Source organism: Amblyomma americanum, chromosome 7 (assembly GCF_052857255.1).
Source record: "Amblyomma americanum isolate KBUSLIRL-KWMA chromosome 7, ASM5285725v1, whole genome shotgun sequence".
Taxonomy (NCBI): Eukaryota; Metazoa; Arthropoda; class Arachnida; order Ixodida; family Ixodidae; genus Amblyomma; species Amblyomma americanum.
Window position 1 is genome coordinate 92,214,998 of NC_135503.1, and position 27,236 is coordinate 92,242,233.

General features: G+C 49.4%; 1 pseudogene; it reads left to right on the forward strand.

Moving 5' to 3' along the window:
- LOC144097930 (endothelin-converting enzyme 1-like) lies at window positions 1–26,690 on the forward strand (annotated as a pseudogene).
- The last annotated feature ends 546 nt before the right edge of the window (window positions 26,691–27,236 follow it).

Genomic DNA, 27,236 nt, shown 5'->3' on the forward strand with positions numbered 1-27,236 from the left:
ATGAAGCTTGAGCTCCAACGTGCTGGGAACCACTCAGCGGAAGTCCATAGCCCTAGAGAAGAAGGCAGCGGCCTGCGGATAGATGCCAGCAGACTACTTCCAAGATTTGATGAAAAAAGCGATGATCTCGACGCGTTTCTCAGGTGATTCGAAGGGATCGCGGGGAGTCAGAATTGATCAGACAGTGAATGTGCCACCGTTCTTAACACATATCTCAGCGGGGAAGCTCTAAGCATATTCGGGCGACTTTCTCCGGACGATGCTGCAAGATACAGCAAGGTAAAAGCCGCCTTGCTTAAGCGATTCCGATTCACCACCGAGGGATTCCCAGACAAATTCAGAACAAAGAAGCCCACAGATGGCGAAACGGTAACCCAGTATGCGGCAAGATTAAGCCACTACTTTGATCGGTGGATAGAACTTTAAGAAATTATTCAGGAATACAGTACACTTCGTGAGCTACTCATCAAAGAACAGTTCTTGAGTAGCTGTCACCCGAGCTTGTCTCTGTACCTGAAGGAAAGAAGAGCCAAGGCTCTCTCCGAAATGCTAGATCTTGCCGACAAATTTCTAGAAGCTCAATGAGGAACGAATCTGACCAAGATAAAGAATACGAATTCGGAGAGCGCGGGAAAAACCGACAGCCGCGATGCCCGATTTAGCCAAAACGCTCCACCAAAGTGCTACCTGCGCAACAAGTTAGGCCATTACGCATCTAGTTTCCGCAACAGCGCTACAAACAGTAGCCCAACAGCTTGTTTTAAGTGCGGCCAGAGGGGCACAGAGCAGCGGTTTGTCCGAACCCAAGCAAGCCCATTCCCCAGGTATCGTGCGTAAGGGCCTCCTCAGATGACCACCTGGAGGAAGATGACCACGGCTTTGTAGAATTAAAGAGCGGCAAGAAAATACCATTAGTTAACGCAGTAATGAGACCCCCACCAGATCGCCTTGCAGAGGGGATGCCTGTCCTGACAAGAAAAGTGGCAGGAAGATCAGTGTCCGTGCTGCGCGACACGGGCGCTAGCACTGTGATTGTAAAGAGAGATCTAGTTCAAGACGAAGAACTTACCGGAACAGAGTCAGGTGTTCCTCGTTGATGGTACTATTCGATTTCTGCCCGAAGCTAGGGTGACGGTAGACACACCGTACTAAAGCTGGAGAGGTGACCGCATTATGCATGAAGAATCCTCTGCATGATCTTATTTTTGGAAACATCCAGGGAGTGAGAGGAGCCGAAAACCCAGAAAGCCTCACCAAAAATAAACAACAGCCAGTGCCAGCAAAATGGGAACGACAAGAAAGGGAGGAAGCCACTGTGGCGGCTGTAACCCGCGCACAAGCCAAGGATCAGGGAAGGAACTTCTCATCGTAGAAGACCCCGGACGCGGCCGAAGAATCGACAGAAGACCGAAGCTATGGGGAAGAACAAGAGCGGGACAAAACGCTACAGACAGGCCGGTCACAAGTAGGCAAAAGAAGGACATGCCGAGACGGGAAGAGCAACATAGAGTTTCGATGGGAGAAGGGACTTTTGTATCGATTTTATACTGACAAAACAGGCAAACAACTGCGTCAGTTAGTCGTATCAGAGAAATATCGAGACACAGTCCTACAGACAGCACATGACAGTATCATGGCCGGCCATCGGGGATGCGAGAAAACGACATCCAGGGTATTAGATGAGTTCTTTTGGCCAGGTATTTCTGCCGACGTCAAGAGAATCGTCGCGTCATGTGAAATCTACCCAAAGAACCATTCAAAAGGGTCGTGTACCTCGTGTACCGCTCGGGAAAACACCTATCATTGAAACTCCGTTCTCTAGAGTGGCAATCGACGTCGTTGGACCAATCCATCCTCCATCCAAAAGCGGGAATCGATACATCCTTACTCTAGTAGATTATGCCGCCCGCTATCCGGATGCTGTGGCACTGCCGAGCATCGAGACCGAGCGAGTGGCTGAAGCACTTGTCGAGATCTTTTCTCGCGTTGGGATGCCAAGACAAGTGCTGAGTGACCGGGGAAGCAACTTCACCTCAGATCTCATGAAAGAAGTGGCAAGACTGCTGTCATTACGCCAGCTGCACACCACCCCCTACCACCCAATGGAAAATGGATTAGTAGAAAAGTTCAACAGGACACGCAAGATGATGTTGAAGCGCATGTGTGCTGAGAAAAACCGCGATTGGGACCGATATTTGGGGCCAATATTTTTCGCGTACAGAGAGGTTCCACAAGCCAGTTTAGGGTTTTCGCCCTTCGAACTTCTGTACGGCCGACACGTAAGAGGCCCTCTGACCATCCTCAAGGAACTTTGGACTAACGAAGAACTGGATGAAGAGTCTAAGACTACATACCAACACGTTCTTGACCTTCGGAACAGATTAGAAGAAACCTGTCAACTGGCACACGAAGAATTACAAAAAGCTGGAGCCCGCTACGCCACGATATACAATCGGAAGACCAGGGATCGACAATTCAAGCCCGGTGACAAGGTACTTGTCCTCCTTCCGACCGACAAGAACAAGCTACTCTTACAATGGAAGGGACCATTTGAAGTCAAGGAAAAGAAGGGAGACGCAGACTACACCATTGAGACGCTCGGGGGCCCAAGACTTTTCCACGCTAATTTCTTAAAAAGATACGAAGAAAGAGCAGAACCGCCGACGAGGCATCAATGTCGAGCTTTCAGCGGAGTGTCAGACTTGGACGAAGAGCAGGGCATTCCAGTTCCTGAATTTAACAAGACGGCAGGAATGCAAGACGTGAAGCGATCCCGTAAGTTTTCTTCCGCACAGCAAGCCCAGCTCGGAAAAGTGATGGCAAAACACCACGCGATTTTCTCCGACGTGCCCGGTAAAACTGAATGGGTGGAGTGCCACCTCGAGCTCACAAATGATGCCCCAGTACACGTCCGACAGTAACCACTACCTTTTATACACGCGAAAACGTCGAGAGGAAAGTGCGAGAGGTGAAGACACTAGGCATAATCGAGGAATCCTCGTCGCCTTACAACTCACCCGTCCTACTCGTACGAAAACCGGACCAGACAAACAGGTTCGTAGTGGAGTATCGGCGCCAGAACGATGTATTGGTGGCAGATTCGGAACCCTTGCCAAGGACCGATTCAGTGTTTGCCATCGTGGGAAGAGCGAACTACTTCAGCAAACTTGACTTTGTAAAGGGATACTGGCAAATCCCACTATCCGAAACATCAAAACCAAAGATGGCGTTTTCTACCACCTCCGGCCTGTACCAGTTCCGCTACATGCCATTTAGCATTAAAACCGCTCCAGCCGTGTTTGCGATACTAATGAGACGGATCACGGAAGGCCTTCCTGATGTGTATCACTACTACGACGATGTGCTATAGCGGCAAGCAAGACATGGCAAGATCCATCGCATCGTTGGAACAACTGTTCGCGAGAGTGGAATCAGCTGGACTCGCAATTCGCCCTAGTAAGTGTGAATTTGGGGCAGACGAGATTGACTTCCTCGGAAACCGACTCGGGAAGGGGCACTTAATTGGCGCCACTCGAGAAAACTCTAGAGAAGATGCCGGCCGCCCCGGCTCCAAAAAGTAGGCGACAAGTGGGTTCGTTCTTGGGACTTACTGGCTACTATCGAGAATTCATTCCCAACTATGCGGAAATCAGTGCACCCCTTACCCAACTGACGAAAAAAGGGGAGAGCAACCGCGTCAAATGGACGTCCACCAGGTAGCCTTTGAAGAATTAAAGCGACATATCGCCAACCCTCCTAACATACGGCTCCCCGACTTTACACAACCGTTTGTGTTACACACAGACGCACCAGACAAGTCTGGGCGCCGTACTGATGCAACCGCACCAGGGGACCCTCCATCCAATCGCATATTCTAGTAGGAAACTGCTCCCACGAGAGACCGCTTACAGTACCATCGAAAGGGAGTACTTAGCGCTGATATGGGGAATTCAGAAGTTCAACACCTATCGCTATGGAACGTCATTCGTAGTACAAACCGACCACCAGCCGCTCCAGTACCTCCAACGAGCAAAACAATTGAACAGCCGGGTATTACGTTGGAGTCTACTGCTTCAAGAATACGAGTTTAGAGTGGAGTACATAAAGGGCAGCGAAAATGTGGGAGCCGACTACTTAAGCCGAATCTACAAAGTAGACGAACGTACGCCTTGTATTTGTGCGCTCCCTCCCTGGAAGGGTGTGTTAATGTTTTGCCGAGTGGCGGTATGTGTTGAAGTACATTGTGATTATTGTCAAGTGTCATGTATGTATTCTGGCGTCCGCCATATAGATTGTGAGCGCAAGCATGTGCGCACGAATTTTGTGTTTTGTGAATATTGTTGCAGAATATTCTTAAAGGAAAGGGCAGTGTCACAAAATTCGGCGCATTTTCGAAAAAAAACGGCGCTGCGCCCATGCAATCGCGCCCGCGCGCGGTAAAATAAAACATAAACAGCGGGGAAGGACCGCCGGAGAGTGCGTAGCTTTGCGTACTGCTGCAACTCAGCTCGCCGGCGCGGCGCCGAGGGACGCATGGCCGCGCGCGGCGTCGATGTTTCTCGAATGTTGGAGAAGTTTTTGCTTGTTGTAGACTGAAAGAGGTTAACCTTGTGCGCGCCAAAGAGATACCCTGCACCCTTCGCTCCGGCGCCGATGACTCAGCGTGCCGCGAATGACCTATATTGTTCTAGAAGGTGGTTCTAGAAGGCGCAAGGAGAAGGAGTTTGTGCAGTTGAAGCTGAGTGTATATGCACGCCTGCCCTGGCGCGAAGAACAAACAAACGCGGATTGCGCGTATAATTGAGGGGCTTCAACCGCTGTCTGTTAGCCCGAGCCGCCGTTCAAGATTCCGAGAAGCGCGCCCGCTCGACTCCCGGGAGAACACCACTCGCTCAGCCCGGACCAGCGAGGCAACGTGCGCCAACCTGCGGGACGACCCCGTCGAGCTCCTCAGGTCGTCGGACTGTCGCAGTGCCCGGTGAACAAATTGTGTTTTGTATATTTGTCTCGCTCTGTATTTGTGTACTTTAGGTGCAAATATTTTGTTGAATTGTTATCTCTCTCTATTGTTACTTTGCACGAGTTGCAATGTATTTGTAAATCACTTCGTATCTGCTCGTACGAGTGATTGTGAAAGCCTCTGTATCGTCTCTCGTCTGTATAAACTTTGTTTTGTTTTGTGAACCTTTGGCTCCGACCCATTCTCCGGCTTGCGACCGGCGAAAGCTGGGCACCAAGCGACCAACCCCCTTGTCACTTGGTAGCTGGTCTACGGCTGAGCTTGCCGCGCTGAGTCGAGGGCATCTCCTTTGTGACCGAGGCCGCTACCCCCCCAGGCTCTAAGGGTGTCTGGGAGCGCACGCAAAAGTGCGCGAAGTGGTGACACCTGGATTAGAATTGGAGTATTTATAAAGGAGTAAATAAAGCGATTTCCCGCATTTCTTGGTTACAAAAAATTGAGAGACATACTTTGAAACTAATGCCAAAGGCAGTCTTGCCTTGCACTGAAACTGCTGGATTTTAAACAAGTTTTTGCATGGCGCTTTCCAGGGAACTCCAAAATCCGTCCACATAGATGCTGCTCTCGAACCACCACCCAGTCAATCTCGGAACAAGTCTAGGCGGCAGGTGAGGAACTCTTTCAGAGATGCCTGTTGCGGCCAGCTGGTAACTCAAAGACAGATAGGTGCGGTGAAAATCCTTTTGTAGTTAATCATTAGGAACGATAAATCGCTTATTCCTTTTTTGGAGGGCGCCTGAAAGAAAACGTGATGAGAGTTCTGCTATTCTGGCGTAAACTAATAACACGCATTAAATGCAAGCAATCCTAGATTCGAGGGTTCATTCCTTTAGACGAATTGTGACATGGCTGTCATGTAGTGAAAAGTGTTGAACACGGCGGATCTATTAGCTGTGTGTTTTATGTATGATACCACGTATAATTTCCGAAACGGTTACAGAACAAATACTACGAGGTTTGAATCTGCACCCAAAGCGTTAAATTTTTCAATTGCCCGCCGAATTCTATGTTTTATATAAAACACTAGTTGTTTTTGCGTTCCACGCCAGCGATGAAGAGACAATAAAAGCCGTCCCGGGGCACAGTCGTGCAGACGTCTACTCATCAACCCGTTTATTTCACGTTGCTGACTGCTGCATGGTATGGTGACTACTACACGGATTACTTGTAAGATCTCTGAATTTTATGGTGACTACTTCGACGCTCGCCGTGGCTCGTACGCTCATTCACGACTTCACTTATTTCGTTTGGTTGCAATCTCTTTGCTACGGAAAACATCAGCGTCGTCCTGCCGCGCACGTTGTGAGGAAGAAGTTCATACAAGCACAAACTGTAAAAGGGAGATCTGTGCAGAATCGAAGCTGCCATTGACTGGCCGTGAAATGGCGAATTCTCTTTGCTGTTAGTTGCAAGATCCGCGCTGGCACAACGTAAGAGCACACGCTGGTGAGTGGTCCAGCAGAGTGGCTAACAAGAACCACTTCCCGACCATGTCGATAGAGCGTCGCTCTTCGGAGACCGATGTATGCGGTGGTTCGTTTCGTCGGGAGCGCGTTGGGCCATCTGCTGGGCAGTTTAAAAACTACGCTTCCTTTCCGCGTGAAGTGGGAGGCAGAGGATTTTTGAGCTCATCGCGAGGCCTCTGCTTACATGCACAGCCTCTAGAGCTTTCCAGCTCACCAGAAGTCGTAGTGAATCTCACCTTTTCCTGACGTCCTCCTCTATCTTTGAAAGTCGGATAGCAGTAGTACGTCTTTTGAGGAAGTGAGTTTTCGGACCTTAGATGCGAGGTGAGCCATTGGCGAAACGTGCCTGAGAATTGGGTGGAAGTTTGTTCTTAGTTTTCACTTTAACGTACACGTTTTATTATTTGTCTCTGAGGTTGGTTTAGTCGCTTAAATGCTGACAGTGCAACACTGGCTACTTAAAAGTTCTCGTTATCAGGAGAGAAAATGTCTGAGTAATTTTTCGCCGTTGCTTGCCATGTCTTCTGCTCCATAACGCCGCTCCAACGCCTGTCTCATTCAAGACTGAAACAGTGTGATTGAGGGAGTGAGAAAATATGTTAATGACGATCCACTTCCAGGTTGTGGACACACAGAAGCTAGTTGGAGCGGTGCCACAGCGGGAGGGTGTAGCACTTGAGCGTTGTTTCGTGCTTTACTCAGCGGCCGCTGTCCTTGTCATTGGAGCCCGAGCTGCAGAGCCGAAACGCGGTCTTTAATCTTACTTAGCAAACTGTAATTGCAAGCAGAAGTTGACTGTTAACCCTACCCCGGTGTTTTATTATTATAATACTCGTGTTTTATTGCTTATTTTATACTTAACTGCACATGATCAGCGTTAGTTTCAGCATAAAGTTACTTCCATTGAAATCATATTTTAGGCGCGCCCTGTTTCAAGAAGTTCCGTTGCTTCCACGTATACACCATCAACGGAACGAAGCAACCGCGCAGCCAGACCCATATAAAAAAGGTCTATAGACAGTCTATAGACTTGCCTTCCTATAGATATTTATTTTCCTTTATTCATAGTCTATAGACTTTCTATAGACAAAATTCCACTAAAAGTGCGTAGCCATAAATCTATAGATTGTCTATGAACTGCCTATAGAATTTGTACTGCCTATAGGCAGTTCCCTTGGGTTCATCTTTAGAGAGTCTATAGACTTTATAGACAGAAGCCTACGGACAGTCTATAGACTGACTAAAGAAATTTTTCAAAGGGGAAGCGTGCCTGGCATCCCTTGTCCTGCAGCCGAGGTGTTCGCGTAGTGACAGGTTCAGCGACTTAAGAGGAAAACCAGTGAAATTTAAGAAGGACGTGAAAAAAGGCACGCAGACGACGACTGGGCTACCTAACAACTGTGCTTTATTGAAGAAAATATGTCCCACTTCAAGGCTAACAGGTCATGCGAGACGCAGCGAGCATCAATCACCCGGCAGTGTCAGAGGGAAGATAGCGCATTTACGGCCAGTGATTAAAAACCAAAATCTTTTTCGAGAAATTAGACCGAGGTTGCATACTAATGCTATTATCACCATGCATTCTACGAAGTAAGCTTCGAGAAATTCGCACTCTTCTCGATGTACCAACTGGCAGAGATCTCTACTCTCCTACAGATCTCCCTGCCGCTGTAGCCTTCTCTTCATTACTAAGTGATGTTCTCGTAGAGTATAGGTTAGAGCAGAGAATAAGGTTTTTTGAACATCGTGAAGACTTTTTCGGTTTTTGTACGTTTGTTTTGTCTAGCGTATGACTGATCCCCTCATCGTAATGCCGGTCCGTGAACCTCGTTTTCGCTGTTCAAGCGTGCGTTCGCCGTAATGGCAGATCTCGCAATTATGTTTGATCCGCTGTCAATTTATGTAGACTAAAATAGCAGCAAGGGGTCTGCAAACGAAGCCAGGTCATTGGGTTTTTATTTCTCCGGGCGCCAATCCTGGCACTGAGCACGGTATGTTCGGTGGAACTTGGTTTGCTCGCAGGTTTCGGTTCTCGTCTCCATTTCTTTGTTCGTATCTGCCGCTGATTTAAACGTTTTCTAATATTGAAAATTGTGCTTTTTTACATCTAACATGCCTGCTTCACTCAGTAAGCATCGGTTTGCTGAAAATAAATATTTTTTGAAAAACTTGCGTTGCGTTATTTCATCCTGTGAAAATAAATGATGTCTGCAATGTATGCTCAGTTGATAATTACTTTCCCATCTGGTACTGTAGACTTATATCTTTTTTTCTTTGAACAGAATATTTTGTATTTTTTTAGTTATTTTACTTTCTTGGTTTCAAATAAAACCCCTTCTGTAGCTAAATTCGCCCCCCTTTGTAGAAGCAAAACTGTCTCTTTCATCAATTAAATATTGCCCCGCCGCGGCAGCTCAGTGGTTAGGGCGCTCAACTACTGATCCGGAGTTCCCGGGTTCGAACCCGACCGCGCCGGCTGCGTTTTTATGGAGGAAAAACGCTTAGGCGCCCGTGTGCTGTGCGATGTCAGTGCACGTTAAAGATCCCCAGGTGGTCGAAATTATTCCGGAGCCTTCCACTACGGCACCTTTCTTCCTTTCTTCTTTCACTCCCTCCCTTATCCCTTCCCTTACGGCGCGGTTCAGGTGTCCAACGATATATGAAACAGATACTGCGCCATTTCCTTTCCCCCAAAACCAATTATTATTATTATTATTATCAACTAAATATCAATGCAACTCCCGTTTCCAGCCTTTTATAATTTCAAATGATTTTTAGTAGCCATTATTACTACGTATAGGATCGTTTGTATACCGTTGTAAGCTCAAAGAAAAGGCAAGAAATTAAGGCAGCTATTTTCCCCTTGCATGGAAAGGACGACAATACACCGTGAATAAAAAATAAAAAATATAAAAATATAAAATGCACCCCACGAGTAACACCTGTTGTTTCCCGGGCCCGACGACGACATCCAAAACTCTACATACCGAGGAAGTCTGCTCTTTTGCTGCCCGACATCATAGCGGCAAAAGCGTCATTGAGATCTTGACTTTCACACGAGGCCTACATGCGGCCTTTGCTGTTTTATGTGGCTTTTCAGGCAACCTACCGTGGTGGAAATATGACCATTCGCCATGTTCTATGAATAGCGCTGCGCAGCCTTCGTGAGTTTGTCAAAGAACGCTCATTACGACACCTTGCGCTTTAAATCAGATCTAGACTTTCCGGACGTAAGATGTTATAGCGCAGCGAGACTTTGTTTTTTTCTTTTGTATTTTTGTGCAGACAGTTTCTGACCTTCTGTGGCACTACATGCCACGCAGCTCAAGCGTGAGCTCGATTTCAAGGCTGCTGCGCCTCAGGGTAAGAACAGTACTGCTCACAGGGCTGACAAGTTGTAATGGTGGTCTTTAAAGAATGCCAGCGTTTTTTTTTCTCGAGAATCTAGTCGTTATAGCTCACTTACCCGTCGCAGCGATAAAGTGCTTGAACATTGTGCTGCTCGAGCACCCTTCATTTTTCGCTTGTCTTTCATCTGGTGGTGTGAGAAATGTGAAAATAATCTGGCTTAATAATAAAGTGTAATTTCGGGCGAGCGTTTGTTCGTGTTCTTTTGGGTATTTATTTTGTCGTGTGACTGCTTAACAAGACCTCTACGTTTCAATAGCTAGTTCTTATCGTTAGACTCGAGCAGAGCGAGTTCCTTGAAGCTCGGTCCCATTCGCCATCTTTTAACGCATACATTGGTCCGCTCGTGAGCACGAGGCTGCTGCTGCAAGAAACACTCTTTTGGATTGACGTCACACCCCTCTGTTTCCTCAAAATAAAGCACTCTTTGGTGCCTTACACAATACAGTAACAGTAAAAAGACCCCCTGCCTCGCCGCGCGGGCATGATTGTTGCCTTTTATTGCGAAAGCAATACTACGCCAGGTCTAACCGCTCGTCGCGTATGCCGTGCCCCCTCCCCCCTCCCCCGGAGCCGGCGCTTCGCTTAGCAGGTGGTGTGACGTCAGCTCTCTCCGTTGCTATGACGACGCGTGACGTCAGGTTGCTCTCCGCCGCAGCTAGAAGGGAGCCGCTCGTCGCGTGTGCCGTGGCCCCGAGCCAGCGCCGCGCCTAACAGGTAGTCTCTCCGTTGATATGACGACCTTTTCGCCCTGCGCTCGCTCCGTGGCGGCTTCACTGGGGCATATAGCGATGCGCTACGCGTTGGCTGATCAGTCTCGCCATGGAAGTTACCGACGAAGAGTCTATATCTGAATCTAGTTGCTCTACTGCTTCGGAACACTAAAATTCTAAGGAGAAAGCTAAGCAAGCTAGGAAGATTGAGAGAAAGAGGTTGCAACGTGCCCAGGAAACAGAGGAACAACGAGAAGAACGATTGCGAAAACGACGAGAAGCCGAAGCAGCTAAGCGAGCTTTCGCAATTCAACCAGGTTTAACCAGAGCTAAACCGCAGCCAATTTTTGTACATTCCGCTCCTACCAGCCCATGGTGCTTTGTTCTTTAACAGGAAGTGGCAATATGAGTATATGCAGGTTAAGAGGCAGGGTGGCAAACAACAAAGGTGGTAAAACAAAATGATTTGCATGTTTCAATGCTATAGCCGGATACAACATAAGAACACAGGGGCTTTTCCCCGTTAAAGAACCCCCTCCCAGCCAATGGCATCGGTAGATTCTCATGACGCTGCTAATGTGTCAAAGCAGGGAGTGGTAGGTGAAAGGGGATAATGCTTTTTTTCTATGGCCGGAGATCTCCGCGCCGGTCCCTGCATTGCCACGCTAGCAGGGTCATCAGAATCGCCCTACGCCATTAGCTGGACGGGGAAAAGCCGCGGCGTTCTTGAGTTGTATCCGATTATAGCAATATTTTACCAGTGAGCCATGTTGTTCTGACTTTTGTTGTGGTCTTGTTGCCCAGAGAGGGACAACTGACGTCTCCCCGTCTCCGCCGCAGTCCAAGGTGAGGGTCTCCGCTATCAGGCCTGTGTGCTCCATGGTCTACGCCAGATTATTAGGAATAGATGCGCAGCTAACATAACGCATCTTTAGCTACTGCACTTCAACTTCATTTAATAAAAAAACTTTCTGCGAAAAACACACAGTGTACGCGGCTACGTGAATAAGCGGTTATAATTTATAAAACAATGTACGCTACCTTTCGCGCATTAGTGGCACTGTAACTCATCAATGCAGTCCGGCTCTTCTGATTCGGTTGAAAGTTTCGAACGGTCCATTGTTGCTTTACCTAGACATTATCAGAAAAAATAGAGCCTTCTATTAATAGAGAAACATTAATAGAGAAGCGAAAAATGCAAGACTGCCGCCGGGTGATCAACTGACATATTGATAGTTGTAGTGAAATCTTACATTATATGAAAAACACGTTCATAAACTGTTTCGCGCTCAAAACTTTTGTACAGAATTGTTGGGTATCTATACCGGTAGTGGCAGATGGTCACGAGCCGCGGGAGTCATGAGGAAACCAAAATCTTTGGTTCCGCGCACGCAAGCTGAAAGTTAGATATGCGCCTAAATGGCCTCCCACTCATATATGAGACGGCACATGACTTCTGGCTCTGGTTCTGTAGGAATCGAGTTTCGCCTGAGCCTCCCGTGATCTACAAATGTTGATCCGCAAGATTACATTGTGCACATAGGCCAGCTGTCGGGCCCTAAAGCTACACTGGTCTGTCCGCTGTCCTACACGCACACTAAGGAATGGATGATTGGAGTGCTGTCAGATCCCGAATTTGTTCACCCGAGTTTTGAATCTTTGGCTGGAAATTTCTGTGTTGTCTCCTCCATCCGGTTTTTGGAGGTCAACAACGGGGTATGCATAGCGTCAGAGCTCAACAATTTTGTTGTTCTAACTTCGTGCCCTGCTTTTCGCGCGAAGGAGCAGCCGCGGCTCACTTAACTGCTTTAAAGTCAGTGGGATGTTCATGTGGGACGTCATTTAGACGAGTGCTACGCCGCCTGCAAACCGAGATACATCGCAGCACGCAGGCACCCATAGGGTTCCGGTGTGCCCGTTTGAGTCACCTAAGCCGGTAAACCGTCACAGAACATTTATGATCGCATCCAGTTAGAAAGCATGACCGCCGGCTAATTAAAATCGCTATAGCGCGAACTTGGCAGGAGCGCCGATAAGTGATAGCGATCAATGAAGCAGTCATGTTACAAAGGACATTCCTTGCTGTTATCGAACGCGCAGCACCATGCAAGCCCGAAATATATATATATATATATATATATATATATATATATATATATATATATATATATATATATATATATATATATATATATATATATATATATATATATATATATATATATATATATATATATATATATTAGGTTGGCGCCCGTATCAAGGCTGCATTTCTATGTTATCCTCGTTGTAAATGCGACAGCGTTAGAGTTGTCGCCCAAATCGCGACGTTGTAACGTCAACACGACCTCTCCACCTTGACAACCTGCAGCCCACCGGATTGTGAGGAGTCTATCCACCGTGGAAGGTGCCGGCTAAATTAATGATTGGTCGAGAGTGGTCACGTGATCTTGTGGCACTTGTGATGCCTTCAGAACCTGCGCTCCGGATTGTGAGCACCTAGTTTCCAGAGCAACCTAGAAAAAGAACTTAAGCACAAACCAGAAAAAAAGCGATATAGGCAAATGTCGGCTGTCATCACAGCATAGTCGATACCTGTTACTACAGCTAGGAGTTCCGCGGCTGATGGAGCGACAATTGCAAATAAACTGAGGAAGACACACGCCGTAGTTACAACAGATGCTGCGACACATATGAAATCAATGCTACCGAATTCTACTCTTAACGTGACTTATGCGTACCCATAGTTCTTGACGGCCGTACTGGTACGTTTAAGTTTTCTTGTGTTCATTTCTGCTTAGAAATCGTTTTCATCTTCCTCTCCCCTATGCACTTCTGCGCCGGTATTAGATGACGTTAATGCGAGAACACCTGGTGAATTTTTGGTGCCAATGCAGCGCGCGTCCAGTCATTCTTTAAGTCCACTTCCGTGTTTCTGATTGTTTCCATCGCTGTGCGGACAATTATTACCGATATGTGCACTGTCTGAACTGCGTAATACAGGCCATGCATGGTGTCGCTAACTCTTCTTTCTGTATCCACAGCGAGTTCTCCCACCGGACGTAAAAGTATTGGTTCAAGAAGATAAGGCTGCGATAGGTTCATCGAAAGCTAAAAAGGTAAGCGAATACACCGTACAGAGCAGGATTGAGCGAGCATTAGGTAGAACATATAGCGAGGGTAAAGAGAGTAACGAGCTGCATCTTCAAGTGAATCATTGCTTTACAAGGGTACCTCCGTACTTTCGCTTTAAAGTACCGCAAAAAAGCTCTTGTGGAACGCTTACGCGGCCAAGCTGAGAAAAGGAAACGATGAGAGAGCAGTCTCCTTGACATGGTGTCAGATTTTCACACCCAGCCTCTTCGGTCAGAATGCATGTGGAGCAGCTTACCTTCGGGGCTAATCGGTCATTCTTACTTTTTAAAAAATCGATTTACGCTCTCACTACGCAGGTGGGGACTGGTAGTGCGTGCAGCGAATTAACGGTGTGGCCACTCAGCCCGGTAGAACACGCTGTTATTCGAGATGATAAAGCAAATACACTGATATCGTCAGAAGTTTCACAGCCCCACTACCACAAACGATACAAACGCTGTAGTCCTTAGCGGGTACTGAATGGTAGCGGTGAAAAGACTGGGACATGAAATCCACATCAGTTTTACGACTGATGAGTTGTCCTTCTGTACATATGCATTCTTAGCCCCCCCCCCCCGCACCTCTCGTTTTGGCGGAATGACAGGTGGCGGCACCAAAGAAGGCCAAGCGCGTGGACGAAGAAGGCCTGCACGACCTGCTCACCAGCCTGCCCACCATGGCCAGCTCCTCGTCCACGGTGCACCAGCCGAACGCCGGCCCGCAGCTGACACGCGTGCAGCGGGAGCGGCTCCTGACTGCGCTCGAAGCCCTGGCCTGCCTGATCTTCGTCGTCATGCTGTGCGTCTTCTTCTTCTACGGCGTCACCAGGACGAAGCCGCTGTGCCGCACCGACGCGTGCCGCTCCTACGCAAAGGTATATACGGGAGGAAGCGAAGGTGCAATCGCGCTCCTGCTCTAACATGCGGTTTGTGGGCGGCTCAGCCGCGGCCGTAAATGTGTCGAGTAGATCCTTTATGAAAGATATCGCTTTCACTGCTATGTCTTCATCACAGTAACAGCATCCGAGCCGCCGGCATCGTACTTTGTATGAACGCTTGGAAGTCGGAAACGGTGGCTCTAGTAGTGGGAGCTCAAAGGATTCTTCAGTAGAGCTCATGGGTGAACGTGTGGATGTGTGAGACGCCATGTTCTCTAGAGCAAGTGGTTGGAGCCTTGGTTCCTCTGTGACAGCCGACGAATAGCGTTATGACACCAATCGTTCAGTTTGGAGACACCCTATAGTGTACAAAGATTACAAGGCCCCTACTTTAAACATTAAGCATTGAATATCCTATTCCTGCTTTTACGCTTACTATTCTCCATCTTCAGCGTCTGCGTCGACTCATTGTGCTAACGTGGGCCAACCCACTGCTTGCGGGTGGTTGTTTCGCGTCGGAGAAGTGAAAATTTCAGCCTATACTCAAGAAAGGTCGTTGAGCACACCAACAATTGCTTGAATAGTCTCCCAGTGAGTGGACTAGTATAACAGCATTGACTGCAATGAGGATTGAAAACAGTGGCGAAGCTTCGTATTTTTGCCATGTTTGTTGCACTTTGTTTCAAAAATGGGCAAGAATGGTTGAGGAGGAAGCCAGCGTAAAAAGGAGATGTTTATACCTTCTCAGTAGAGGCGTGCTTTAGTTTGGCCGGCGCATTCTCATCCTAGCCACAGCGTGCTTTGCACAGGTGAAGGCCAAATGAGAGCGACCAGCTGCGGATTATTTTTCATGCAATCGAGAAAGAAATCTGCTGACCTTGAACTGAGCAGGTGTTCTTGAATTTGGACACAGCGGAGCGTTCAGAGCTCGGTTCTGTGCAGGCGTGAGTGGATCATTTTATTCCTGCGTCACCGAAACACGCTTTAAACGGTGGAGATGGGTTAACCGGATTATGCGCAATCGCGGACTGTGGTCGTCGTGCTTGTGAACTCTTTATGAAAAGACACGTCATGAAGCAACGCAACTGCCTGCAGAGTGCGACAAGGTGCGAAGTAGCGGGAGGGAACAGTGTCGGCTGCTTTATTTTTCGGGGCTTCTTTACTGATGCAAATATCGATTGTCATTGCTGAGCTTTAATAGGGGGCAAAGAGGTTTAAACCGTTGAGGCGTAACATAACTTGGTACCCAATGCACTTCGAGCCTCGTGGAGGTGGTCGGACGCGCTTCATTGCCACCTCTTGCTGATTTCTTGTGGACAAGTTAAAAATAAGGCTGCCTGAAGCTCGCCTTGTAATGGCTATAAATGTATTTAGAGAAAAACGATACGCAAAAATGTCGCTGTAATAAGATTTAGGCGCCCATTCAAGTGTTTCATTTCAGTAGAACACGTTCTTGGGCAAGTTGGTTCATAGCTTGAGTAGATGAAGCGCACAAAAACACAGCACACAGGAAAGGAAGCGCCTGTCTCGTGCCTTCCTTTCCTGTGTGCTGTGTTTTGTGCGCTTCATCTACTCAAGTGTTCCATGTGGCCGGCATTACTTTGGATTCAAAAGGGGTTTAATATCCCTGAGAAAACCAGGCACTGAACGGGGTTCTTCTAGGCGTCGGCGGTTGTTCTAGATCCAGCTAGCAGCGCGCGCTCAGCGATAGCACTGCCGCTACCGTGTTGGCACATCTTCGTGTTTACAATTGCCCTTGGGGACGAAAGGAGCCATCCTGGCGACTCAAGGCGTAGTTCAGATCAAGGGGTCATGGTAAGGCTTTAGACGACTAATATGTACCGTTTCACGGCCACAACGGCGAAGGTCAGAGGAGGATGCCAATGGTTCGACGACGTAGTTCACAGGGGAAGGTTGAGATAGAAGACGGTAAGGTCCGTAATATTTGGCTCGGAATTTGGACGACAGGCCAGGAGAGCCAGCAGAGATCCAAAGCCAAACAAGTGAGCCGGTGGGAAGGTGTGCGTGGGTTTGACCACCAGAATCTCGGCGCTCTTTTTGTCGATTCTGTTCATCGGACGTGAAGGAACGGGCGAGTTGGCGGCATTCCTCGCCATACTTAATTTCAGAAGCAATTGCGCAGTCGGATTTATCAGAAGGGTAGAGAACAATGATGTCAAGCAAACTTGTACGCTCGCAGCCGTAAAGAAGAAAGAAAGAAAGGAAAATATCCGGTGGTGGACTGGACGGCGGTATTATATGCGTAGGTGACGAACAGAAGGACGAGGTCCCAGTTTGAATGGTCGGGACTGATATACATGGTGAGCATATCACCGAGTATCCAGTTGAACCGTTCGGTGAGGCCGTTGGTCTGAGGATGGTATGCTGTGCAGGTTCTGCGAACGATGCGGCATTCTGCAAGGAGCGCCTGGATATCCTATGATAAAAACACACGGCTGTGGTCGCTCAGAAGTTCACGAGGGGCGCCGTGGCGGAGAATGAGCTGGCGGAGGATGAAGAAAGCCACGTCTCGCGCTGTAGCTGCGGGAAGAGCCGCCGTTTCAGCATAGCGCGTGAGATGGTTTATTGCGACTATAACCCAACGGTTACCAGAAGGGGAAGAGGGCAGGGGCCCTGCGGGAAGAGCCGCCGTTTCAGCATAGCGCGTGAGATGGTTTATTGCGACTATAACCCAACGGTTACCAGAAGGGGAAGAGGGCAGGGGCCCGTAATGGTCGATGCCGACGCGATCAAATGGACGGGCCGGGCAAGGTAATGGCGGCGACGGGCCAGAAAGACGCTGTGATGGGGACTTGCGGCGTTGAAAGTCAAGGCATGAGTGAATGCACTTGCGTAAAAAGCTGTACATTCCACGCCAGTAGTACCGGTGCCGAAGTCGAGTGTAGGTTTTCAAGACACCAGCGTGAGCAGTCTGGGGGTCGGCATGGAAAGAAGCGCAGACTTCAGCTCGTAGTGGGCGAGGAATGACGAGGAGCCATTTGCGACCGTCGGGCATATAATTACGGCGATAGAGGACACCGTCATGCAGAGTGAAGTGGCAGGCTTGACGCCGAAGGGAGCGAGAGGCTGCCGCTGTAGAGCGCCCAGACAGATGAAGCACGAGAGATGTAATCCAGGGGTCCTTACGCTGTTCCACAAGCATGTTTGGTGGGCGCAATCGGAGGACAGCACGGCGTCAATGCTGGAGATGGTCGCAGTGTCGGAAGGCGTAAAGCCCAGCGGGCAAGACGACCCGATGGATCCTTCAGCGAGGACAGCCAGCACAAAAGGTGATGACTGCTGACTACGTCGAAAGGGTGACCGTAGAGGTATGGTCGAAATTTGGTTATCGCCCCCAGAATGGCGAAGCATTTTTTTTTTTCTGTGACGGAGTAATTGACCTCGGCCTTAGACAGCGTGCGGCTCGCATAGGCGACAACGTATTCTTGAAATCCAGGTATGCGCTGGGCGAGCACAGCACCAATGCCCACGCCGCTAGCATCCGTGTGTACTTCTGGCGGGACGTTAGGGTCGTAATGGCGAAGGATGGGAGGTGAAGTAAGGAGTCGACGTAGAGTAACAAAAGCTTCATCGCACTCAGAGGACCATGACGACAAAGAGCTCTGGGCTCGAAGCCGCGTCAAGGGCGAAATGATGGTAGCGAAATTTCGTATGAAGCGCCGGAAGTACCAACCGAGGCCAATGAAACTCCGCAGTTCTTTGAGAGTAGAGGGCTTTGGAAAGTCGGCAACCACGCGAAGCTTTGCCGGATCCGGAAGGATGCCCGATTTGGATACGACATGTCCGAGTATGGTCAGTTGGAGAGCTCCGAAGTGGCATTTCTTTAAATTTAATTGCAGGCCGGCGGCGGTGAGGCAGGTCAACACTTGGCGCAGGCGGGTCAGACGTGTGAAGTAGGCCGAGAAAACGACGATGTCGTCGAGGTAGCAAAGACACGTCTTCCAGCCCAAGCCACTCAAGACTTTATCCATCATGCATTCGAATGTTGCGGCGGCATTGCAAAGACCAAATGGCATGTCGTTAAATTCGTATAATCCGTCGGGCGTGACGAAAGCAGTTTTTTCACAGTCTCATTCGGCCATGGGGATTTGCCAGTATCCAGAACGCAGATCTAGAGACGAAAAGAATTTCGCACCTTGGAGGCAATCGAGGGCGTCATCAATGCGTGGCAGAGGAAAACCGTCTTTCCTAGTTATTGGGTTGAGGCGGCGATAATCCACACAGAATCTTATGGAGCCATCTTTCTTTCGAACCAGCACGACTGGGGATGACCAAGAGCTGTGCGACGGCTGCATAATCCCGCGCTCGAGCATGTCATCCACTTGCTCCGCGAAGACTCGACGCTCTGTCGCTGACAAGCGATGTGGGCGCTGTCGCAGAGGTGGATGGGAGCCAGCATCGATGGTATGGTGGACATCTGAAGAACGCCCGAGGGGAGACTGGCACGCGTCAAACGATGAACGAAATTGGTGCAACAGGTGGAACAGCTGGTCACAGTAGGGAGAAGTGAGATCTTGATCGATGACGCTAAACGGGATGTCAGACCGCGGTTGGTGTGACAGGGGAACAGGAGTAAGAGGGTCCAGCGATGGAGCAAGAACAGTTTCTCGTTCGTCAACGAGTTGCTGGAGTTCAGCCGGTTCGACGCCCCCAAGGCATTCACCATGAATCAGGGTCACTGGCGATGGCAGGGGGTTGCTGACTAGCATGGCTGTCGTTCCGGAGGTCACTGTGAGGACAGCGAAGGGAAGCGGCATGTTCTTGCGGCGAAGGAATAACTCGGAGGGAGTAAAGAGTACAAGTACGGCGGGTTGGTCGCGTGGTGAGGCGCACGAGAGGTATACAAGGACGGAGGAGATTGCAGGGAGCTCGACATCGTGAGACAGATGTACTTTGGCCGGATATTCAGGAGACGGTGCGGCCGGGGAGGCGTTGGGCAGGGCAGAGAAGGTAACTTCGGCGCGGGCGCAATCGACGACGGCGGAGTTCACAGAAAGAAAGTCCCATCCTAGAATTACGTCATGGGAGCAAGAGGAGAGGATCAGGAATGGAATTATGTACAAGACGTTTTGAACAACGACTCGTGCTGTGCACGTTGCGAACGGCTCGATCTGTTGGGCGGTAGCAGTGCGAAGAGAAACTCCCGAAAATGGCGTCATTACTTTCTTCAGTTTTAAATTTCGCGTCCATAATTGAGACAGCAGCTCCGGTGTCCACGAGAGCACAGCTTGCAACACCTTCGACAAAAACACCAATAACGTTTGTTGGTGAGATCAGAGGCCTTGTAGAGTTCCCAGTGGACGCAGCTGTTGCCTTGGGAACTGCGCTCATTAGTTTTCCGCAGCGGAAGGGCTGGCAAGACGGCGCATAGGAGAAATGGAACGGCGGCGCGGAGAAGAGGAGCGGCGAGAGGTGGCAGCCTGGCGGTCGGTGTGGCACGAGGCAGTGGGTCCGCTTGCACGCGGAGTGGCTGTGTGTATAACCACCCTACGCAGATGGCGGCAGGACGTCAGCAGGCGAAGAAGGACGACTGCGGCAGTGGCGGGCGACATGGCCGGCGAAGCCGCCGGCAAAGCAAATGGGCCTGTTGCCGCGCGTACGCCACGGACGACCGTAGTGAGACTGCCGGAGCGAAGCGAGGCGGCGGTTGTGCCACCCGAGCCCGATACGAGAAAACAGGCGGGGCCGTCGAAGGTAGCGGCGGTTGAGTGGCGTCTTGGAAAGGGCCCAAGGGATGGGATGGTGGTCGGGCCAGAACGGCGGGCGGCGTACGTAAGAGGGGCAGCCACAGGTTGCTGAGGCAGGCATGGCAGGGCCTCCGCTAATTGGGCTCGGATCGTCTGCTGAAGGGTGGCAGTCAGCGCTGGTGGGGAGTCCCGAACTCTGGATATGAGCGCGAGTTGACGTGCGATAGCATTGCCGCTACCGCGTTGACACATCTTCGTCGTTACAGGATCTTTAAATATACTGCGCGTCTTAAAGCTCGTATTTATATTTGGCATCGCAATTGAGTGAATAAATATTAATGCATGAATGAATAAATCATTTCATTGATCGATCGATCGATCGATCAATAAACCCTCAATCAATTATTCCGCGAATCACAGCCTTTGTGTAAGAAGGATGCCTTGCTCGCGGTATAATAGTCTTAATAATTTGCTTGTAGTCATAGTTAAATCCATGTTTCAACGTAGTCAGCAACCCTGTATTGTAGCTCCTGTTTTTCTTCGCAGAGGGTACTGACGAAAAAGGGAAAGCATATTTTTTAGTTCTTTGTATTACCGCTCTTTTTTGATGGGCATCTTAAAGGTTTGCGTACCCCCCAATATACACTGCGCGTGCTTTTGCAGCTTCTCTTCGAAATGCTGAACGTTTCGGCGAACCCGTGCGAAGATTTCTACAGCCACGTCTGTTCGAGATGGGACGCCCAGCATTTCTACACATTCAAGGAGGGCATATACCGGAAGTACGTCTCAGCATGCACTTCTCGTGGCTGCTTCAACTTCCGGCTTCAAAATGGCGTAACAATGGAGGTGCCGTGCATGTGTGAACTTTATAGTTCGTACGACCGCGACCCGTTCAGTTAAATGACAGCTTGAATGGATGTGCCTGTGTTTGTGGCGATATGATATGTGGTGCGGACCACAAGCATCATAAAGACGGTGAGGTGGGCTGAGCTCTCGGGATTGGTTAAAAATTCCGCATATGTTGCGAACTTGCAGTAGTTGTCATGGTAACTGTCTCAGTTATGGTAACGCATAACAGCGTTGCATCGTGAGACGAAGGCGGATATTAATTAATAAAAGAGATAATAATTAGCTCTAAGCTCCACGTGTACGAAGCAGTTCGCGCCTGTTCACTTTTTGGCGCAAAAAGGAATCTTTAATTTGTTCTGTCATTGTGCAAATGGAAGCCACTGCTCGATGTATGTTGGAAGCAGATAGATATCGTTAGAGATGTGTTCGTAAATCATTTCCCCTAAAAACGCGAACAGGAGCTTTTTCCTTCAATGAATGGCAGGGTCCAGTGTTCTTCCTAGCAGCACAGCCAGCGAACGCATGGCCGCTGGAACCAGTTAGGCGCTTTCCCTTGGCCACCGAGAGTGCTCGAACACCAGCCATTACATTTGATCTGTGGGGTATCACGCTACAAGTTTGAAAAACAGTATCACGGGCACACCGCGAAACGCTGACCTCAAGTGGTGCAGAAATGAACTCTGTTTTTTTTTTTTTATGGAAGCAAGGCAGCACTGAATTGGATCAGCAGTGAAGACGGAAGAAATTATTTCCCATAGGTTGCAATTGTTGACGCATAGCCACGCCTTTCCTTGACTCTTCTTCCTCTGCCCGGAGCTCCCATAGGATGCTGTACTTTGTAAAGGCTGTCTCCTACCTCTTTTCCTACTTCCTCTTTTCTGAAGCTCGCTTTTATAACATGTATAACATATATGCAATTACCTACGTGGCCAATAACGTTGAGTGCGTTCCGCACACTGGATAAGCAACGCGCCCACCCTACCAGGTGGCGGTTAAATATATGGTTAATCGCGAGAGGTTTGTCACCCAATGAACGCAATGGCTTACTGCTGCAGTGGCGCGTTGCTCCCACAACGTTGTCTCTGCCACAACGTTGTCAGTGCTAATGCATGCAGCCCACATCTCTGTCTTTCCGCCGCCACGTATACCTCAAAGCGCGAGTGAGACGTCCTCTGCCCCAGGGAGCCAGTTATGCGCTTTCCTTTCCTCAAAATCATCGGAATCTAGACCGTTGTCAACGCTAACGGCAACTAACACAAAGAACGCCGACTGTCTATAGCTTCAGTGCCGCGTTTCTGCTACAACGTTGTGAATGCCAACACACGCAGCGCATATCTGTCACTACCGCCACATAGCTCAAAGCGCGACTGAGGCGTCCACCATCCCAGAGGCCAGTTATGCGCCTTTCTTTTAGTTTCGAAGAAAATTCCCCTCCATTTTTTAATATCTGATTTTGTTGACTGACAACCTCATCCAATCACATAAATAAGATTGGTTTTCAAAATTGGTCCTGAAGAAAGGACATGGCGCAGTAAATGTCACATATATCAGTGGACACCCAAATCGGTTTTGGGGAAAGGCAGTGGCGTAGCAACTGTCTCAAATATATAGGTGGACACCCGAACCGCGTCGTAAGGGTTTTGCCCTCAGGATCACGTGAAGGTCAAAACCGCAAGCACCGCGAAATCTTTACGACGTAGCGTAGTGAAGCTTTCGCTTCAACAACTGAACGCTTTGGTACGGGTAAGTGGCTGTTAAACCAATGACTGATAGCGAGAGGTTGCTCGGGAAGAGTAACTTTGGTTGCACAAGCCCCACCGGTGGCAGAGTATGCCATTTCAGAGCAGTGGCGCAACCCTTGGCCGCTGCACCACTGCGTAAGGAAAGGTTCCTGGACTCCCTGGGACCTACGAATGTAAAATTTAGAATGACCAATTCCTCATATATGGGAATTAACATATTAACGCTATCGCGTCATATCCTTAAGACGGAGCTTAAATGTCCCCTCCATTTTTTAAGATCTGAATTTGTTGACAGACCACCTCATCCAACCGCATAAATAAGTGCCGGCTTTTGAGGCGACCGTGCAGAAATTAAAAGGTCTACTGTTACCGAGGGCTTCCCAAGCGCTTAAAATAAAGCACCGTGGCTGCAGGCACTCGATGCCACTGTACATCGCATTGAAACATGCCTGACCATCGCAATGCATCACTATGCAGGTTCATCCAAAGCGTCTCAGATAGGAACCTCCACACTGCCGTGCCAGCGCAGAACCAAAGTGCTGTGCAGAAGGCCGCGCAGTTCTACCAGTCATGTTCCCAGATTTACACGACGGGTGGCGAGCGAGAGCTGAGCACGGTGAAACGCTTGCTGGCCGACTTCGGTGTCTTTTGGCCTCGGCTGAGCAACGCCTCCAACCTGCTCCGCATCTGCTTCGCAATGTCCGCTGTCCTGGACTGGGCACCCGTCATCCTCTTCTCGCTGACACGCCCTGGGCACATCGTGGTGACGCCGGCGCCCTTCTATGCTTTCCTGCTTGGGCGGAGGCGAGCCACGGTTGGCAGCGGTAATGATGACCGGGAGTACAATTCCTACTTCAGGCACATGGTGGACACCTTCCGCCAACAAAAGCTGTCCTCCGACGTCCCCTCCTACTACGAGTTGCTCGCTATGGAGTCTCAAATAGTGCCGGCGCTGCAACAAGCGTACACGGCTGCTGACGGCGGGATTATAAAAAATGGGACTTTCGACGAGATCCTAAAGCTGGCTGGCGAAGCTATCCCCAGGTGCGGCGCTTTGTTGCCCAGTCATTTCGGAGCGTAAATTATTCTACTTTCAAAAGTTGTGGTTATGTTTTGCCCGCAAACATTCATATGCTACCTTCAATGCGTCGCCATCTGGGCAAGCTTGCAGAACATGTGCGTGGAATCACTTATTTGTTTGTTTATTGATGCGTTAGCATTAAAAGTCTCTTTACAAGCGGAAATGGCGACAGCCGTCTGCAAGCAGCCAGTGGTCGGTAGCAGGTACTTGCAAACTTAGTATATTTTCTATACAAACTTAGTATACTACCTCGGATATAACGAACCTCATCATGCCATCATGTATAACGGCTTTTCGTGTATGAAACCTGGATATAACGAACTTAATGTCTTAACATCGGCTATAAGGAACGTACTTGACAGTCGCGCTCGTGTACAAGAGCTTCTCAATGTGATTACATAAAGAGGCTGCAAACAGAACGACCAAAGTCCGTATTTGGCGCGATCAATTCTCAGAAGTTGCTTATGTGTGACATGCAATGGCCAGAGCAGCAAGGTTGCAGAAATTGTGACCAAAATAACATGCAGAGTTGGTGCTGCACAGGGCAGCTTAATGCGCCATTAAAGGAATGCAACCAGATATTGTTGCTGTAATTCCTTGTTGAGCTAAGCAGTAAGGCAAATTATATGGCGTGTTCGATTTCAGTGTACTTTGCATTTCCTTGTGAATAGGTAAATTCCGCTCTTGCATCTGTTGGTAATAATGTTCCGTCGAACTCAAGGGTGATTCTTTATTTGTTTCAGTTGTTGTCTCATTACGTGCTTGAAATGAACACTTGTTTACGCTCAATTAGAGAAAAGGTTTTCAAGGTAATCTGACGCATTTCAGGGGTTTCTTTCGATATTTCCACAACAGGGTGGTGAATAGCTCCTTTCCCCATCACGGAGCGACGTTATGGAGTTACTGCTTGGCCACCTGTTACGAGATCAAACAATACTGCCGACTTCACCACCACGTTTACCCACCGACCGTCAGGTCCTTATCTCGCACTCAAGAAACCTGCTAGTGGTAGCTACAAACTCAGGCCTTCCCAAATCCCGCAGTTCTCTTCCATATACCCCAGCCTCTACTCTCTCAGCTGCAGATTCTACGCCGGGAACGCTTCCCCATCCAACATCATATGAGCCTGCCCTATCACTTTCTCCCCCTAATCACTACCGAGGAGCAGTGGGATACGGCGCTGCGCAGCTCAGAGCCGGGGCCTCAGGCTCGGCTTGTCCAGCGGGCTGACTGGATCGCCGAGGCGCATAAACGCTTGGCCATCCGGCGGGGCTTACCTGCTGCGTTTTGATCACCCAACCAAAAAAGTTTATTGCGCTCTCTCTCGCACTACAGAATGTTTGCCTAGTGTTAGTGCAGGTTAAACAAGTAAGCGGCCTTGTCATCGTAACGCGGACGTACTTCTTTGCGTGCCACTTTCGACCGTCAGCGTAACTCTTCGTTGCAACAATAAATGTTGTCGTTCTAGACCTTGAAGCATGACACTCGTCACTGCCCAGGTCCGAATGGGAGGTTCAGCTCCGTGAGAACTTCAAATCTGTCAGCCCAAACCACACCACGTCGCTCAGGTTCGTCATTGACAACGTCTTCTTCTTTAGCGAGTTTTTCGCACTGGTGAGCAACCTGAGCGAGTCCCAGATGGCTTACTATGTGGGCTGGGCCACCGTGCAAGGGCTTTCGCTGCTGACCAAGCCCGAGGTCATCAACTTCTACTATCCGTCTCGTAGCGAAGCTCTTCAGGGTCACGTGCTGGCTTGCGCGGGACTCTCGCACCACTACATGGGTCTGGCCTTCTACGCAACCTACATCAGAGAAGAATTTTCTCCTCACGAGGTCGCCGACGTGACCGCCCTAGTGAGGCATGTGCGCAAGTTTTTCCGTGAAGGGTTCTCATCGTCGGGGGCTTTAAAGGACTTCATCGACAAGAGCCAGCAGTCCCTGGACCAGAACGCACCATTTCCGAGCGCCGCAAGTGCTCCGCTCAGCTTCATCACCGACTCCCAAGAGGGACAGCTGAACGAGCTCTTCAGGCACTTCCCGGATCAGAAGCCAAGCATTTTTGACAATATCCAGAGTGTCGCTGCCGCAAGACGAATGACGCGGGCCGATACACGGGCGGCAAACTTCCGTTGGAACGGCAAGGTGCGTTTATACTACCTTACCGATGACAAACGGTTCGAGCTTCTGCCCACCGCGCTGGAGCCTCCCTTCTACAGCGCCGAGGCACCACCGGCAGTCAAGTACGGGGCGCTGGGCGCCGAGATCGGAGACGCCATGGCCGCCCTCGTCTCCATGTGGCTCCGCGATGCTGATGAGAACACGCGGGCCAAGGTCTACACCGAAGCGCTGTGTAGGCACAACCGTCCAGTCATCCCGGTGGAGACGGCAACGACGCAGGTGCCCAGCTGGCCCAACATTTCGAGGCGGGAGCTTGCCGAGAGGGTCGTGTCCCTAAACGCTGCGTTCAGGGCCTTTCTCGATGCCACCGACGGCGGCAATCAGTACAGGCTCGATGGCTACGAATCGCTGACGGGAAAGAGGATGTTCTTCATCTTCTGGTGCATGGCGCAGTGTGGCGCGTCCGACGGAAAGCACAAGTGCCACGACCCTCTGAGGCTTTTCCGTTACTTCGCCCGAGCATTCGAATGCAAAGTTGGAAGCGCCATGTCCACTATAACAGAATGTACCTGACAAGGCGACCTTTGCTTTACGTTTTTTTTTGTCGGGGCGATGCATTTTTCATTTTTATTTTATAGGTGGTGTCACTGATGATATAGCCTATTAATCTGCCTGTTGCAACTTTGTTATGACCTTAATGACACTTGCTGTTTTTGACTGTGCTTGCATGAGCAAATTTTGAGCTTCGGAAATCTCAGTTGTGGTTGGATGGTGTGTACTAGAGTATTGCAGTTTCCTGGTGGGCATTACTGATTACCTGCAGTGCACAATGACTGTTCATTTGGACCCATAGATTTTTGTGTTTTTCTTCAGAATGGACACCAGTCCCTCTTTAACGATTTAGATTTCAACAATCACCACCGGATTTGCCGTGTTAGCAGTTGCTTCAGGGTAGTACAGACTCACAAAATAATAGTCACCACTAGCGACACTGTGCGAAGCTGCACTCTACACATGAGTTTCGTTCAACGTGCAGAGTAGTGCCATGTACTTATTAATCTTGTTTTCTGGCCAGTATGGTTGCCACTTCATGGTCTCGGCAACTTTCACGTGAAGCAC